The sequence below is a fragment of the Octodon degus genome, unplaced genomic scaffold (assembly GCF_000260255.1).
Source record: "Octodon degus isolate 3935 unplaced genomic scaffold, OctDeg1.0 scaffold00033, whole genome shotgun sequence".
NCBI lineage: Eukaryota > Metazoa > Chordata > Mammalia > Rodentia > Octodontidae > Octodon > Octodon degus.
This window is the reverse complement of record NW_004524609.1, coordinates 14170726-14188048: the sequence shown is the minus strand read 5'-3', so window position 1 is coordinate 14188048 and position 17323 is coordinate 14170726.

Sequence of the window (17323 nt, the reverse complement as noted above, 5' to 3'; positions counted from 1 at the left end):
CTTGCACTCCTCCTCCTTCTCCTCCTCCTCCTCTTCCTCCTTCTTCTTCTTTTTCTCCTCTTCCTCCTCCTCCTCCTCCTCTTTCTTCTTCTTCTTTTCTTTCTTTTTTTTTTTGTCTTTTTGAGGAGGGGGTTTTCCTATACAGTTCAGGCTGGCCTTGGGTTCACTTTGTAGTCCAGGCTGACCTCCAGCACATGGATCCTCCTGCCTCAGCCTCCTGTGTGTTAGGAATATCGGCAGGTACTGCCCACCACACACAGCCGATTTATGGCTCTTTAGAAGTCTGATTCAGAGCCAGGGAGACGGCTCAGTAGAATAAGCGCTTCCCTGGCAAGTGCAAGGGCCCCAGTTCCACCAAAAAAAAAAAAAAAGTCTAATTCAAAAAATACTTTCTAGATTTAAAAACATTACAATATATACATATCTACTTATGGTGAAGTAAAATAATAACTAATGTTATGTGTAAATCTCAGAATTCTGTGGTGAGTTTTTAATAACTACAAAATACTTTACTAGAGATTGTCTTATTGTCTACCTAATTTTTTTTGGTTGAAAACAGTGCCCTATTCTTTTTTTATTGAGAAACAAATATCAATGAGACAGTTTCAAAGCTGATTAATAGGACAGTTTCAATAATTAACACATTGCACATTGTTATCTTCTTAGTGGTTATCCACAGTATAAGAAGCAGACAGGATATTCTGTGCTGCTACAATGCTGTATGTGGTTAGATTTCTAAATTTCTGGGTAAAAATATGTAAGAGTTTATTTCTATTTTTTAAATTATTTTCTTCTTCATATTCTGTAAGGACTTAAAGTTCAACATATCAATCAATACTTGATGGAAAATACCTGTTCCACGTTATGCCTATGATGTTTGATATTTAGACAGATAGTTAGGGTAAACTGAACTGCATATGTTGCAGGGTAATAATAAGCTTCTCTTCTGGAGGGTTAACCACCTAAGTTTGCAGATCAAAACATGGAGAAAAGGAAGGGCTGCAAGGTCAGCCGACATTTTGGCCCAAGCCTTTCAAGGTCAGTGAAGACTCAGGACATAGGAGAACCTGTACTGTAACATCATGTAACTCAGTTGTGCCCCAAATTTTCTGATCAAGGAGATTATGTGGCCACAGAGGAATGTGGTCGAGAATGTAGAGTGTGCCTAATGGAGAGTCACATGGAGAGAAAACATTCTCTCAGGCTTTCACAGAGAGCAAATTGGTCAAGTAATGGCCGTGACTCATCCGCATGGCTGACACTGACAAAGGATCTACAAAGTGCAGTACAGGGTTACAGGGTAAATCCTGAGGGGACTTGACTGACCTTATTGGATACAAAAGTTACATTTCTTGTTATATAGGTCTTGCTTTATCTTGGTCTTAACCATCCAGCAGAAAATGAGGTATATAAAGTAAAGCCATATTAATATGCTGAGCTGTAAAAGGCTCAAGTGAATAACTTCTGAGGATAACCCACTACTATTATGAACTGCTGGACAGTGCTGGATTGTTTTTCTGAATTCATGCACCTATAGTATTTAGATGCCAATAGAATACCCACCTCTGACAGGACTGAACAAAAAAGGGGATAAAAAGGGAAGGACCATTTTGTATCTGTATATACAGAATAGTTAGGATAGGTATACAGCTACTTTCACTTAATTCAATGAGAAGAAAGATTTGTACTAATAGTGATTCACTTTAGAAACAGGGAGAAATGTCAGAACCATTGCAAAGAGGAACAGGTCTGGGAGTGGATTCCTGCCACACCCTTCCTCCTCCCCCAACCTAACCACAAACCCAAAGAAAGATGAAAAAAAAAGAGAGAGAGAGAGAGAGAGAGAGAGAGAGAGAGAGAGAGAGAGAGAGAGGTTGAATGACCACATGGCATCAGAGAATTAGGGAAGTGGCACTTTCCCACAACTCTCTAAAGCCCATCCCTGGACTTGATGTCGGGCACTGAAGATGACCCTGAGAGCTGCAAGCACGAGCCCCCACTCCACGGCTTGGGGTGGGGGTGGGGCGTCCTGCAGCAGCCTGACCCAGTTGGATCCTCTATCCTGCGTGGACACTGATGTGACAGGCCAGTGGGGGAGCGTTTAGGGGTCGCGGAGGGGGCCATTGAGTCCTGCTGGGGAGAAGGCTGAGGGGTCTCAGGCAGGACCTTGACCTTGTGGGTGCTGTGGCACTGAGGAGGCTGTGATCACGGCCTCATGGAGCAAGAAGAGCCTCACAGCCGAATGAACGGGTGAGAAAAGCGGAGTGGAACTGACCACCCCTGAGCACCCACTGAGGCCACATGCTTTTGCTGGGGCCGAATACACACAACTGGGTCGATAACTCGAGTCCCAGAGGCATCTGCAAGACAAGCCGCCAGGGGAAAGCCATCGGGGTGAGAGTGGAGGTTCTGGATTTCCTTTCCAGGGAAGAAGGATGAGATCAGCAGCCTTGTGCTCTGGCTTGCTCACCCCCAATTCCAAGCCAGTCTCGGGAATCAACCCCAGCCTGGGGGGTTCTGGAGGGGGCCCAGGCCCACAAAGCTGTGTTCCTCACTCCCCAGGCCACAGGCCACACCAGCTGCTCGCCATGGCCATCGTGGTTCCCCTCCCGGTGCTGGGGGGCTGCAGTCAGGTGCACAGAGAAAGAGGAAGGTGCAGGTTAGCAAGTGGCTGGTGGTCACAGCCCCCAGCCTCGAGGTAGGCGTGATGGAGACACCACCACAGGCACAGAGGACAAACAACTCCTGGGTAACAGGTTTAATGAGTAATCTGTTACTCATCAAAAGCATGATTGTGTTTTCTTTCCCGGAAAGAGTCAGGAACTTGGGGGTGCAGTTACCCTAACTTTTCCCTTAGAATAGATAACTACAAGCGGAACAAAGCTTAACCTCCATTTGGTAACCTTAATTATTACCTTAAGCTTGGATACAGGCATGTATTAATCATGTAGGGACAGTTTACAGATAAGGCCCTCTAGCCCTCAATTGATCACGTCCATCTCGGGCCCCCTTCAAGCCTGGGCCACCCTACACACAAGTGGCAGGAGTCAGTCTCAGGATGCTCAGGGGTGTCCAGTGCCAGCTTTCCCAAAGTCCAGTTCCCGACCCCTTCCTGGGGCATCCTGAGAACTCCGCAGCCATTGTCTAAATGGGTGGGTGCTGGGCCTTAGGAAGAGCAGAGCCTTACGAGGCTGAGGCTGCTACAAACCAAGACAAATGTCTCATGAAAACCTCGCCGCACCTCAAGCCACCCCGAGCCACAATACTCCTCCAGGCCTGAGATAATGACCCACCAGAGCCCAGCCTGCACAACACCCCGACTGGTGTCTGTTCTTTTGTCAGCGGGCTGTCTCCTCCTCTTCCTCTTCAGACCTCTGCCCCTTTGCTTTCTCAAACTGAAGCCTTTTCCTATTTTCTTTCTTTCTTTCTTTCTTTCTTTCTTTCTTTCTTTCTTTCTTTCTTTCTTTCTTTCTTTCTTTCTTTCTTTCTTTCTTTTTTCCTTTCTGGGGATTGAACTCAGGCCCTTGCGCTTGCCAGGGAAGTGCTTGTTCTACTGAGCCATCTGCCATCTCCCTATTTTCTTCTACATTCCTTTCTTAAGAGCCTGGCTTCACCTTTGGCAGAGCTGTGCGCCCCCCTTTATTTTTCTAAGGAAAACCTTCGTTTTTCACTCCCACTGCTGCTTTAGTTTTAACTTTCAGTCTCACTAAAGCAGCCTGACATCAGCCTGAAAACCCTTTCTGTCCCCAGCTTCCCGCCCGTGGGGTCCTAGCTCAACTCTTCTTGCCCATCTCCTGCTTGGCAGAGAGCAGCCAGGATGACAAGCTGGCCCCATAGGCAGCGTGTGGTGTGGAGCAGGGCCCCGAGGGGGCTCAGGACGGGGCCACTCACATGGTGCCTGGTCCTGGCTCCTCTAAAGTGCCCTGGGGCTTTCCTGTGTCACAGCCACAGAGATGACCGAGACACACACAGTGGATTCTTGCCAGGAAGAACCGAATGGTTCTCCGCCATCGTGCCTTCATCTTCAATTCCCTGGGCCCCTACTGAGTCCCTCAAGCTTCAGGAAGCCACCTAAAAGATGCCCTGCATTCTTTAGGTCCCTCTGAGTCCCTTTCCATGTCCCCCACAGCACCTGATCGCCCACAGCTAGGTGCCACAGCATACCCTCCTGCTGAGGACAGCAGGGATAACGTGGTCCCCACAGCCTCAGGCCCCTGGATATACTGGAAAAAGGGATCCAGAGGCCACGGGACTTCGCAGGGTAGGGAAACCAGGCTTGGGCCCCAGGTACAGAGGAGCTTCTTGTTCTCTGGCCAACTCTAGCCCTGGGGGGAAGAAGGAGAGAACCAAAACCCAGGAGCCTGTGAAGCCCGCTGGCCTAGCACCTGAGAGGGGCTTTGTGACCTTTACCATGCCAGACCTCAGCAGGAAATAGGTTCAGGCAGACAGAGGTGTTTTGCACACGGTAGGAGGAGGCGATGGCTGCATCAGGCTGCTGACCTCTCTCCTGTCTCCCACGCCTGTCCTTGGGGCCCCCAAGGATGTTAATGTGCAAGAACCCCACCTATCTCTTCTGAGTCTCAGGTAGGTGTCTGGGACCTAGGGCAGGAGTCAGATAAGTGGCCCTTATCCACTGCAGGAAGGCCTCCTCCCCATACTGTGACCACAGGCCAGGCACGATAGGCAGAGGGAAGGTCAGAGGCCTGAGTGGTAGGCGTGGCCTCGCTCGTGGCTTTCTGATCCATGGGAGGGGAACACGCTCTTCACACTGTCCGCCTTACATGGTGGGGAGACCTAGGAGGTCAGTGACACAAGTGCAGCATGAAGCGGTTAAAGCTGTCTTACTCTGCCACGTACAGGACTTCTGCCCCACACCGGGGATGAGCTAAATTACCCATAAGAACCTGCACCCGGGGTGTGTGTGTGTGTGTGTGTGTGTGTGTGTGTGTGACATAATCCAGAGGAGAAAGCCTCTGCGAGAAGGCCGTGGGATCCCCAGCAGCTGACCCAGGAGCCCCATGAGAAAGAGGGTGCTGGTAGCTGGGGCCATGAGAACCCAGGAGGTGCCTGTCCCAGGGCCTCTCTATCGCTACCTCCAACCCTGCTCCTTTCTCCTCCTCCCCACCCATGGGCTGGCCTCGCTCGCCGCCTCCACAAAGCACCTGGACTCTGCGGCTCACCAGGCTCACCACTGAAGCTTCTAGAACCTGACAGAGTGTGTTTCAAAGGCTCTTTCAGGGGAAGCAAGAGTTCATACATTCTGTGACCGTAGGGCACAGGCTGCCCGTGAGCAAGGGGAAGGCCTGCCATGGGCGAACTTGCCTGTTCTGTTTCTCTTGCTCTAGTTTCCTTAAAATGAACCTCACAAAGTAAAGGAATGAAATGAAAACATAGAACAGTGAATAAAATCAAACCTTTTGATGTACCATATGCATGTGCGCGTGCACACACACACACACACACACACACACACACACTACACACCCTGCAACAAGATTAAAAAATATTTACTCATGGTGTAGGCTGGTAACAGAACCTAGGTGACTCTCTGACACTTTAGAGACAAACTGACTTAGAAATAATGTGAGGTTGGCACCTAGATCCGGGGCTTCTGGGCCTGTAGAACTGCTCCAGGGATGATATCTGATCCCTCCAGATATGATATCAGGGAACTATTATAACCTCCAACCTGTTAGATGTCTGATTTGCTGAGTTCGCGTCTCTAAAATCAAAGAATGAATTCTAGAAACAACAGAGGCTATGAGTAGGAAATATTTATTGAGAGAAAACTTCTGTCTGGGGTTGCTGAGTGGCTGGCCCAAGGGCCTTGCCTCTCAGGGGAAGCTTTAGAGTACAACTACCACATAGGTGCAATGTGGGTACCAGCTATGACCAACCAAGAAGATTGTAAGTTTAGCAGTTTAGATAACATTGATCTAATGGGGAAGCAAGTCATGGAGCGGGTGGGCGGGCATGGAAAGAACAAAGACCTTCTCAGGTAGGTGATGGGTCTGGGAGTCTCAGTCCCGCTGAGGTCACGGATGCCAATCTAGATTTTGCTAGCCCAGGTGTAATCCCTTATCCCTTGGGAGCATGTGGGCCTGGTCCATGAGGCCCAGGAAGGAAGGAAGGAAGGAAGGAAGGAAGGAAGGAAGAAAGAAAGAAAGAAAGAAAGAAAGAAAGAAAGAAAGAAAGAAAGAAAGAAAGAAAGAAAGAAAGGAAGCAAGCAAACAAGCAAGCAAGAAAGCAAGCAAGAAAGCAAGCATAAAAGAAAGTCAAAACTGAGTTTGAGGAAAAGTTCTAAAATTGAGTTCTATTAATGGTGACAAAACTATAAATTTACTAAAAATTACTGAGCAAATTTTATAGGCTGTGTTAGCTAAAGTTTACAAAGCAATTGTGAAGCCCGTAGTGCACTTGGGGCAAAGCCTCATCACCCCACCCTCCCACCTGAGCCCCACCTCCCTTGTTTCCCACTCCCTGTCCCCCACCCCAGCTGCCCGCCTCCTGCAGCTCCTGCATCATCAGAAGCTCGCGTAGCAGAGCTGGCTCTGTTTTCCTACAGTCAGAGGCCAGGGAAGGCTGTCACCATGCCACTACCAAGGGGCTCTAAGTCCCAACAGATGGAAGGGGGCTCCATTTCTAAGGGACCCAGGCACTGAGGCCAGCAGGTAGGTGTGTCACCATGTCAGGCCAACAGAGGTCACTGAAAAGGAGACGGAGACCTCAGCTTAACCCCTTCACAGGGCAGGTTGTAGGTTTACTGACTTACATTGCATTTCCACACCAGAGCGTGGAAAGCTCATCTGGCAAAATAAAGCAGGTCCACACTCACAGGAGACAGGGTGCAGGCCTCCAAGAGAGGGGTGCATTATGACTGGGGCTGGGGTGCTGTGAAATCTTGGGGGCAACCTCATGCTGGGTGGTCTGGGATCTGGATTCTGAGGGTCTGCTGCTAGGTTGCCTGATCTGCTCCTCTCTGAGCGGTGCTATTCCTGAAGGACAGAAGTCTGTTAGGGGAAGAGCAGCAGGCTCAGTGTACAAAGAAAAACATGAGCCCAATGTCACAGGCTTAGGAATTTTTTTTTTTTTTTTTTTTTTTGGTGAGGGGAGAGTACATTTACTAGAAGGGCAAAAGGCACTGCAATCTTGGGTAGCCTTTATTGTTTCCTGAAAGTACAACTTTATTTATTTATTTTTTAATTTTTATTTATTTATTTGTGTGTGTGTGTGTGTGTGTGGCCAGCTCAGCCCACCAGGGGGTGGGGCCGGCCGGCATGTGGTGCTGGGGGATTGAACCGCTGTCCCTGTGCTTTGGTAAGCTTGTTCTAAGTAGGTGCTCTAGACCACTGAGCCATCTCACCAGCCCCCGAAAGTACAACTTTAAAATCACGAATTCCTTGTCTCCTTTCTACCCATCTTGGTGTCCTCTAGCCTATCTCAGGTGCTGCCAGTCAGTAGAGTTGAGGCAAGAGTGACCAGGCAGGGCTGCACGCCAGGGTGCCCAGCTCCCACCCTCTGCTGCTCCAGCTCCTGTCCACCTGCCTGGCTCCATCCTGGCTCCGTCCTGGCCCCTCCCTCCTCTGGGCAGCGACTGCGTTGGAGTGGCCCAGACTCACCTCGGAGCAGACAGTGATGGGCGGTGCTCCGGAACGTCCAACTCTTCTGGGCCTGACACCCAGGGCTCCAGAAGGACACATGCAAATCAAGTGGTGGGCTCCGGCTCCGGAGGCCATGCAGACTGCAACCCCAAAGAGAAATTGGAGGACAAGTGGAGGCTACAGGGGACAAGGGGTTTCAGACAGTGGACAGCACTCAGGAGGGCCTTAAGAGTACGGCAGTTGGCCGGGAATTCTCTAACCCTGGGAGCCCCTCTCTAGTCCCTGATTGCCAGGACTCCCAGGGAAAGGCAGAGCCCCTAGGGGAAGGACTCACATGGCGACAGAGGCAGAGGCTGGGTCCTCGTACCGGATTGGGCCTGAGAAGTTGGCTCTGAAATTCAGTGAAAGAATGAGCTGATGGATAAATACCTTAGTGAAGGAATCGCTAGCTCCAGGTCTCACACCCTGGCTTTGAATTCCCCACCGGTGGGCTGAGCTACTCACCTGTCTCAGCCTCAGTTTCACCACCTGCAGATGGGACCAATGCTCAGACCGCTCCATAGCATCCATAAAGGTTTGGGGATGTTGTTACTTCCATGACCTTGATTACATCCCGACCTATGCTGTCCGCAGCTAAGTGTCCCAGGGGGCTGCGAAGAGGGCCTCACCTGTCCGAAGTTGCGCCCTCAAGGGGCCCTCCTCCTTCCCTTCCCCGCACTAGCACTTCTCTGGGAACACTACCTACCCTCTGATGGCCCTACGTTTGGAAGGGCAGCCCTAAACCAGGGCCTGGATCTGTCAGTCCTTCCCGGCCTGCTGTCCCAGGGAATCTGAAACCCTGTCATACCTACTGCCTCCACCAGATGGCACTCCACCCCAGGCCCTGTTTATTTGTTTAGCAAATGAGTGGGCCCCTGTGTTGCCAGGCACTGGGCCCAAACATAGGTACAGAGATAAAAATGTGACAGTGTCTTCTTTCTAGATTTCATGGCTAAGAAGGAACCACATAAATAAAGACAGGAAAACAAAGTATTCCCTTCTATCCCACACCTTGCCCGCTACAATCCACCTAAAAAAGTGAAAGGATGACCCCCTTTCTTCCCAGACTCCCCCAGGTGGCCCTTATAGGACCATGAGGTCAGGTGGGGACAGGATTCAGTTCATTCAAATCTCCCTACCACAGAGCCTACTGCTGGATCACCTGGACCGGCTGGACAGGGAGATTCTGGGCCACCTCAGACCTCCAGGCATCAGGATTCTCTCCGGCTACATACTGGAAATCTGCCGTTGTAACAGCCCTTCCTCAAGATTTCTACAGTCAGACACATTTGAGAAGCTCTACCATCCCATGGTCATGGGAATCCCTGGCTCTGTATGGGTGCTCAGTAGTGGGGAGGAGGAGGATGGGGGAGGGAGGAGAAGACACACTGGTCAGTGTGGTGCGTAGGACTGCGGAACCGTGCCACTGGGTGGCAGTGGGCCTAAGGGGCCTCTGACGCCCCTACACATGGGGAAGGAGACCAGCAGCTCTCCCTCCACCCAAAGTCTGCATTCCTCTCAGCTTCCTGGATGCTGGGGCATCTGGGTGAGGCCTTTCTCCAGGAGGAGAGGAGAGCCAGGGCCCAAGTGGACGGTTAGAGGCAACCATCCCTGCCTCTGCTATTTCTCGAATCACAATCTTTGATACAGGACTGGACAAGTAGTGGGCAGACAGCGGAGGGTTGTGGCCACCTGGACTCTCCTGAGGCTGCATTAAGGAAAGTTTAAGGGCAGCTCTCTTTGAGGCAGAGCAGGATTATAAATTCAAGCCCATCTTGGGCAATTTAAGGACTTAGTAAGGCTACGTCTCTAAAAACTGAAGAGCTGGGGTATAGCTCAGTGCAAGGGCTCTGGCTTCAATCACCAGTTGCATAAGAAATAAATAGACTGAGGGGGGCAGGTAAGGCAGGTGGAGAGGAGGCTGATGCAGGAATCTCAGTGAGAGATGTGACTAGGGCTCGAGGTCCTTTCTGGCCACTGATGAGGTTGTGACAGGCAGCACCCCTGGCTAGGTGGCTGGGAGGAGGACAGGGCTGCAAAATAGGTCTCCTCATGAAACAGGGACATTTCTCGTGAGAGAGAGGGGAAAGTGGAGGTGAAGAGGTTAAGTGCAAAGGAAAGACTTCAGGGAAAGATTTCCCAGGTTTGGGGGTCAGGAGGTTCACACACAAATACAAGACTCTTAGATAGAGTGGTCAACTTGTAACACCCAGCAGAACCGAGCCAGTGTGGTGCTGGGTGAGGGAGGCCCACCTCAGGATCGTTGCTGGCAGCGTTGGAGACAGAACTGGAGAAGCAGTAGGGAGGTTGTTGGGAACTGGTAGAAGCTGCTGGAAGCTGTCAGGGAGCTGCTGGTTCTCATAGGCCCTTCGGCTGAGGGACCTGCTCATGCTGGCTTTTCTCACAAACTTGGCTGTTCTTATCGGAGGTAGAGCTCAGGACCTCATTATCACCAAGAATGGCTAAGGTTCTTTTTGGAGGTGCTCTGGTCCTCACTTCCTGGCTCCGAAGGGTAAGATGATGGACAGCTCAGCCTCTTGGAGAAGTTTGTCATGTTGGCTTTCCTGACGGGAACTCAGCTTTCCTCATCAGAGGAGCCTGGAACCTCACTGTTGCTGAGGATGGCTGGGGTGCCTCTGGGGGAGCTCTGTTGCTTACCTTGAGCGTTGCTTCCTGGCTCCAGCGAGGATCCCTCAGCCTGCTGCACAGACCCTTCATCCTGCTGGGACAGGCATTCCAGCTTCTACCACTGACCTTTGGGCCTTCCCAGCATGCATCAGTAAATCAGGCCTGATAGACGCTGTCGTGGGCTCTCAGCCTCCAGTTGGATTGGTGGGAAACACTTGTTAATGAGCTCTAGCAGGACACTACTGTGGGATCCAGGCCCCCAGCTGGAGTCTTTGGTCTTTAGTGTGTGGACAGATTTCCTGCACTCTTCGTATATGATTCTTTGGGTGATTCATTATAAAATTATCCTATAAAATGTGCCCTGTATTATACCGTTCCCTTTGCAAAACCCCAAACTATGACAGCCTCCAACAGGTGAATGGGAAGGATAGACAGTTCTTCCAAAAGTTCTCCCTCGTCCCCTGACTCTCCAGTCCCTCCTGGCCATGGAGGAGCCCTGTGTGTCCTTCAACACTGTGGTCCAAGGGTGACTGGACACTTTTCCCGTGGGACAAGGCAAGGACCGCTGAGTCCGGATGGTCCCTTAGCAACTCACTGTCCCAGTGCCTCGCACCCTGTGACCAGGGATGGTGACTCTCTTCTGTCGTGGTGAGGGTGAGTTCCCTTTATGAGCATTATCAGCAATAAGTGACGGCGCAGAGGGCTCGCTCTCCCTCCCAGCTGGAACACGGAACTGAGTGCATGCACTCAGGTGTCACCTGCAGCTCCTGCTGCCACTCTGCCACCTGCCTCAGAGGTCCTGGATTACAGCTGGCCCTGATCACCGGTGGCAGGTAGCCAGCAATGACAGGTGGCAAGATGTCCTGCCCTGTATGGCTTTTCCAGGCGGTAACATTGAGGCCACTGTGACATCCAGCTAGGACTTCCTTGCCTCACTGGTGATGCTGAAGGCATTTTTTTCTCCCTCTCTGTTCTTCTACTGAGACATGAAAGACGAGGAAGCACATATTCTAAACACAGACTCCTGCGTGCTTGCTCACCCCTGGGCCCTCCCCGACCAAAATCTCCACCCCGAACCTGGGAAGGGGCACACAGAGCTCAAGGTCCCCAGTTTATAGATAGCACGTGATCTTCTTTGCCTCTTGCTCCAGTCCTGAATGAAAAACACCGAAATGATGGTGCCAAAGTCTCAGTCCCAGTGCAGCGTCCCACACTGCCCACCTCTGCAGAGCCCACTTCTGCACAGCCTCTTCCTAGGGTGTGGCCTCTTCCTAGCAGCCACCCCATTCCTTAGCCACCGTTGTCCCCAGGAAGAGGGTCCTGCAGCAGATCCTCCCTCCCGGCCCTCAGCAGGAGCTGGCACTGCCTCCAGCAGCGACATGGTAAATGGCTCTTCCTCAGCCTCAGTCCTACGTTAGGCAGCCCCGGGGCCTTGCTCCCCAGGCCCCCTGAGGATGTCCCTTCCAAGGACCATGTGCTCCCCTCTTGTCCCACATCCCAACCCTTCCATCACCCTGGTCTCTCCCAAGCCACCAACATGGTCCCTGAGAAGCGAGTCGTCCTTCCCAACACAGGCAAGCGGACACAGGCACAGGCAGGTGACTGCCCACAGACCTGAGAGTACATCAGCACCTGCTGTGTGGGAGAGCAGCTGTGGGCTCCACACGTGGCTGGAATAGTGACTTCAGACACAGAGCTCTGCATCTGAGGAGGGGGCTGTTGTTAGCCACACAGCTGGGGCTCTGGTGGAGAGGTCAGCGTGGGGACTGATGTTCATTGGAATGACAGCAGGGGGCAGCCTTTAATGAATATTGATGAAGAATTGATGAATAAATGAATGAATGAATGAGTGAGTGAATGAATGAGGCAAACCTTGCTCCCACATGTGCTGTTATCTTTTCTGAAGGACACAGCATAACGAACGACGCACTGGGCACAGAGGGATGCAAATGCCGCAGACACACCAGTCTATTGCAGGAATGGGATCTGAACTCGGGTCGTCTCGGAACCGAGTTGCTTAACAAGACTTAGATGGGGTGGGGTCCCCTGCCAGAGACGCTATGAGCACAGTCAGTTACCAGGCCTCTGCCCTCAGCATCCTCCAAAACCCTCCCAAAGGTGGGGGTGGGGTAATGAACCAGAAACGCTGGGCAGGGTGACGGCTGGTGATCCCCATGGCAGTGAGGGATGAAGAGGGAGAGGCGTCACCAACCATCCCTGCTCCTTTGGCCTTTGCAAAGGATAGAACAAGGACACAGGACAACCCAGGCACAGAGGAGCCACTGCTACACTCACAGGATCCTTTACATCTTCTTTTTAAAATTTTTTTTTTTATTTTTAAAAATACATAATTTAGGGCTAGGGAGATAGATCAGTGGCATAAGCACCTGCCTGGCAAGAGCAAGGTCCTGAGTTCAATGTCCAGTACCAAGAACAAGCAAGCAAAAAGTAATTTTGGTGATGGTGATAGTGTTAGGCATGCGAAGTATGCACTAGGTCCTAGTCTCAATCCCCAGCACACGGTAAGTAAATAAATAAATATTACAACTGTAATCCTGGAAGCTCAGGATCTTGAGGCAGGATTATAAATTTGAACCCAGACTGGGTGATTATGAGAGTTTGTCTCAAAATCAAAAATCAAAAAGGGCCTGGGCATGTAGCTCCGTGCAACAACTCAGAGTTCAAACTTCAGTATTACAAAGCTAATTAATTAATTAGCCAGCATGGTGGCCCATGCCTATAATCTAGCACTCGGGAGGCTGAGGCAGGAAGACCACCATGAATTTGAGGCCAGGCTGGGCCACATAGGGAGTTCAATACCAACCTAAATCACATAACAAGTCCCTGTCTCAAAAGCAAAGCAGGGGCTGGTGAGATGGCTCAGTGGTCTAAAGCACCTACTTAGAACAAGCTTAGCAAATCAGAGGGACCGCGGTTCAATCCCCCAGCACCACATGCCAGCCAGCCCCGCCCCCTGGTGGGCTGAGCTGGCCACACACACAAATAAATAAATAAAATTTAAAAAAAAAAAAAAAAAGCAAAGCAAAAGGAAAAATAATTAACTAATGAGAATGTGTGTTAGTTTCATAAAGGAAAGAAGACACAAAGCTGGGCCTGGTGGGGCATGTGCATAATTCTGGCTCCCTGGGAAGTTGAGGCAAATAAATAGCCAACTTGAAGGCCAGCCTGGACAATTTAATGACCCATGAAGACCCTGTCTCAAAACAGAAGAGCTGGGAATGTGGTCCAGTGGAAAGGCCCTGGATTCGATTCCCAATACTGGGTTAAAATACACGCATACAGGCATGAAAGGAAAGAGGGAAAGAGAAAGAGAGGGCACAGGAGGAGAGGAATAGGTCCTCTTGTCCCTCACCTACCTGACACCCCTGTGCCCTTTAACCTGTGCCCTTTCACCTGTGGTGCATTTCTTGTTTCTTGGCAGAGCTCCCTTACGTAAATACAGGCAAATGTTAATCTACCAGGGCAGGGGGAAAATATTAAAATCTTGCCTTGTAGTGTGGGGCTGCATTTTTCTCAAATTTCTAATTTACATGTGGGAGTCGTACCAGTAGCACCCGCCCCACCCTACCTCTGCTCCAGCTGGCTCTGCTGAGCACCCCAGAAGGACCTGGTATGGACACTGAAGGGGTTCCCCTCCAGCTGTACACTACTCCAACTTGTGTGTGTGTGTGTGTAAAATGTGGCCCTATCTTTGACTCCCTGATGGAAAAAGGACATAGACTGCGTCCTGAAACGTCTTGTCTGTCCCTGTAGATGTGACCTGCAGCTGGGCCCTTGCTGCGTGAGGGGCCCACGGGGAGTCTTTCTGGTGCCCCACATGCTTGACATAGGGACAGGAAACAGCCTGTGATTCCAGCATCCTTTCTCGGCACCCACCCCAGACAGATGCTGAGATGATTGCACAGAGAAGCAAGCAGGTCCTATACTGCCAGCTGTTATGGCCGAGATCACAGTCCCCAGGTGGCGCAAGGTGGCTGTCAACCTGCAGAAAGAAGAGGGACTCCTAGGTGTCAGACTCCAGACTGTTCTGTGTGAGTGGCTCATGTGCCCACCATAACCCTGTAGGGGACTGGAATGGAGCCCAAGTGAGTTTGCCACCAGGGGATATTTGCCACTTCTAGAGATACCTGTGGCTCTTACACCCCAGGGTGATAGTGCTGCTCAGAAGCTAGGGATGCCACTAGCATCCTACAGTGCATAGCCCCAGCCCGTCAATAACCCCCCAAAGGTCGGTGATCCAAGTTCAGATCAGGTGGCACCACCAGGGCAGAGCAAGGTCAGGAGCAATGGCGGCCCCTGGAGGCCTGGAGACAGAAGTCCTGAGGGTGGGAGCACTTTGCCACCACCAGCCTGGGCAGGGCAGGGACAGCTGACCTAGGGATCCGGTGGCAGGGCTGTGGGCGGGGCTGGGGCCTGATGCTTGAAGCCACTCTCTCCTCCCAGCCAAAAGCCTTGGGGGGCTCAGGAGCCAGAGCACAGGGTGAGCACGAGGGGGTGGGGGATTCTGGAGCCCGATGCTCTCTGCTCACCCCACACCCAGCTGTCTGGCCACCCCATGAAACCTTCCCAGGGGCTACTGATGCTGTCAGACGGTGTGGGGAGCTACCATATCCTTGCAGCCAAACAGGAGGCTCGCCTTCTCCAGCTGGGGAGCTGGGCCCGCAGCCATCCGGCCATCTACCCTCACCCCCAGGATTCAGCCCCGCACATCCCCTCCTCCCCTGAGGAGGCTGGAGAATATCTGTAGCCCTGCCCTGAGGCCGGGGTTTCCTCCCAGCTTCTGGAGACCCTTAATCCAGCTTGGGCGGAGCTAGGCACAGGCACACAGGGGCTGAGATTGCCCAGCTGGGCAGGGAGGTACAGTCTCAAAATGCCCAACCACCAGCGCTGCTTGCGCCTAGATCCCTTGGTCTGACCTGGCAGAAGGGCAGGGCCAGAGGTCACCTGCCCTTGTGTCTCAAGGTGAGGTGCTCAAGGGACACTTGAAGGCCCCAGCTCTTCCTTCAGCCTGGCTTCCCGGCCTTGCTGTGTGCCTGGGCCATGCTCCAACCACATTTAGAATCAGTTCTTTCTCTTGCTGTCAGGACGCTGCCACGGTCTGCCCCTCTCCTAACATTCTCTTCCAGTACCGAAACTTGCCGCCCCACCCACTTCAGAGGAGAGGGGTGATGTGGCACTGCCAGGGCCAGTTAACCGTGAGGTCTGGCCCTCAGGCCAGCTGGCCAGGGAAGGACACACTGGACCAGATGGCCTGAATGCACTGCCTTGGCCCGGACCTTCATGGGGTTACCTTTGGCCAGAACACGAAGAATGTACTCAAGCTGTTGGCTCTTCCATTTTCAAGATGAGGAAACAGGGTTAAGGGCACTGCCCAAGGTCATAGAGCTAGTAAGAGCCAGCATCCGAGCGCACCGCTGCCTGAATCCTGTGTCATGTTCTCTCTACTCTGCTGCCTCCTGCTACAAGCACAACTGGGTCTCTGGTCCCCACCTTCTCCACCTTCTGCACCACCACCACTTCTGCCCATTAGCAGCAATCCTTTCTCAGGAGGATGAGGTCAGAGCCACACCCGGAGCCCAAGGAGGATGAGGTCAGAAGCTGCCAGGCTGGCGCAGATGCTAAATAATTCATACAGCTGCTGTGGGCGGGGGCTGCAGCTTCCTGGGGGACCCAGTGTGGAGACAGCAGACAGGAAGCAAAGTCTGATCACCGGCACCTGCGCCTGACCTGGCGGTCCTCAGGGGGGCAGAGAAAGCATTAGCCTTGATGAGAGCGGATGGAGGGGCTGACGGACCCCCTCGGAGCTGTTTCCCCGTGGACGAGTCTCTTCCGTTGTCTATTTCTTGTTCTCTGCTATGATCTGGGAGGTGCTGGGAAATGAGAGTGGAGCGCCGCCGCAGCGAGCTGGGAAGCTGGGTGTGGCGCTTGGCAGGTCCTCCCTGACTGGGTACCTTTCTAAGTACACAATGTTTTTCACCCATTGTGCTGTCTCAGTTGCTCCCCGAGCCAGGCCAGGCGGCAGCAGGACTACCATCAGGGTGTCCCCTCTCCTGCCACCTGTGTCCCTCTCCCACCCTGTGTGGGGTCCCAGGGGTGAGATCTCAGTGTCTTTTGGAGACCTGGTTTCCCCCCTTAGAAAAGCCTCCAACCTCACATGAGGAGGACTTGTAGAATGAAACCACCTTGCTTGCTGTGGGTCTGGGGTGGAAGAAAAAAACACAGATACAGGCACTCTCACATCAGAGAACCCCTCAAGAACACCCAGGAACGTGGTGACAATGGCTCCTCACAAACAGAGGACAGTTGTTTAATTCCTTGCAGTTTTGCAGTTGAAAGGCCCTTGCTTCCAGCTACATCCTCTGACACGGTGGGGGTGACATTTACCCAGGTGCTGGTCCAGGGATGGTGACCACGCAGGAAACGGCCTGCTCTAACCCTTTCCCATTCCAGGCTTAGGTGCAATACACAGCATCTCTCTCTTCGGATAGCACAGCTACCACCTGGTGTGGCAGCTCAGTCCTATCATTCTCAGCACTCCAGGAAGCTGAGGCAGGAGGATTGCTTGAGTTCAAGGCCAGCCTGAACTACATAATGAAACTGCCACCTCAAAACAAAAGTGCACTAAACTAAAATTCATCTACCTTTTCCACTCAACCCAGGGATGAGACTGGGGGCTGCAAGACCACTGGGCACTCTGAAATCTGGGCCCACTTGCCCCTTTAGGAGCTCGTCCCTTTGGACTATCACCAGCAGGCCCCAAAGGACTCAGGTCATAAGCTTGCTCACTCTAGATCAAGAACAGAGATCAAGAACAGTCTGAGATGCGCTGGGAGCTGTAACTTCCCTTCAGAGAAAACGTTACCCTATTTTTCTTTTCTTTTTTTTTTTTTTTTTTTGGTGGAACCAGGGATTGAACTCAGGCCTTTGCACTTGCCAGGGAAGTGCTTATTCTACTGAGCCATTTCCCCGGCCCCCTTCTTTTCTTTTCTTTCCTTTTTTTTTTTGAAATCATTTATTGTATAGTTTTCAGGGTT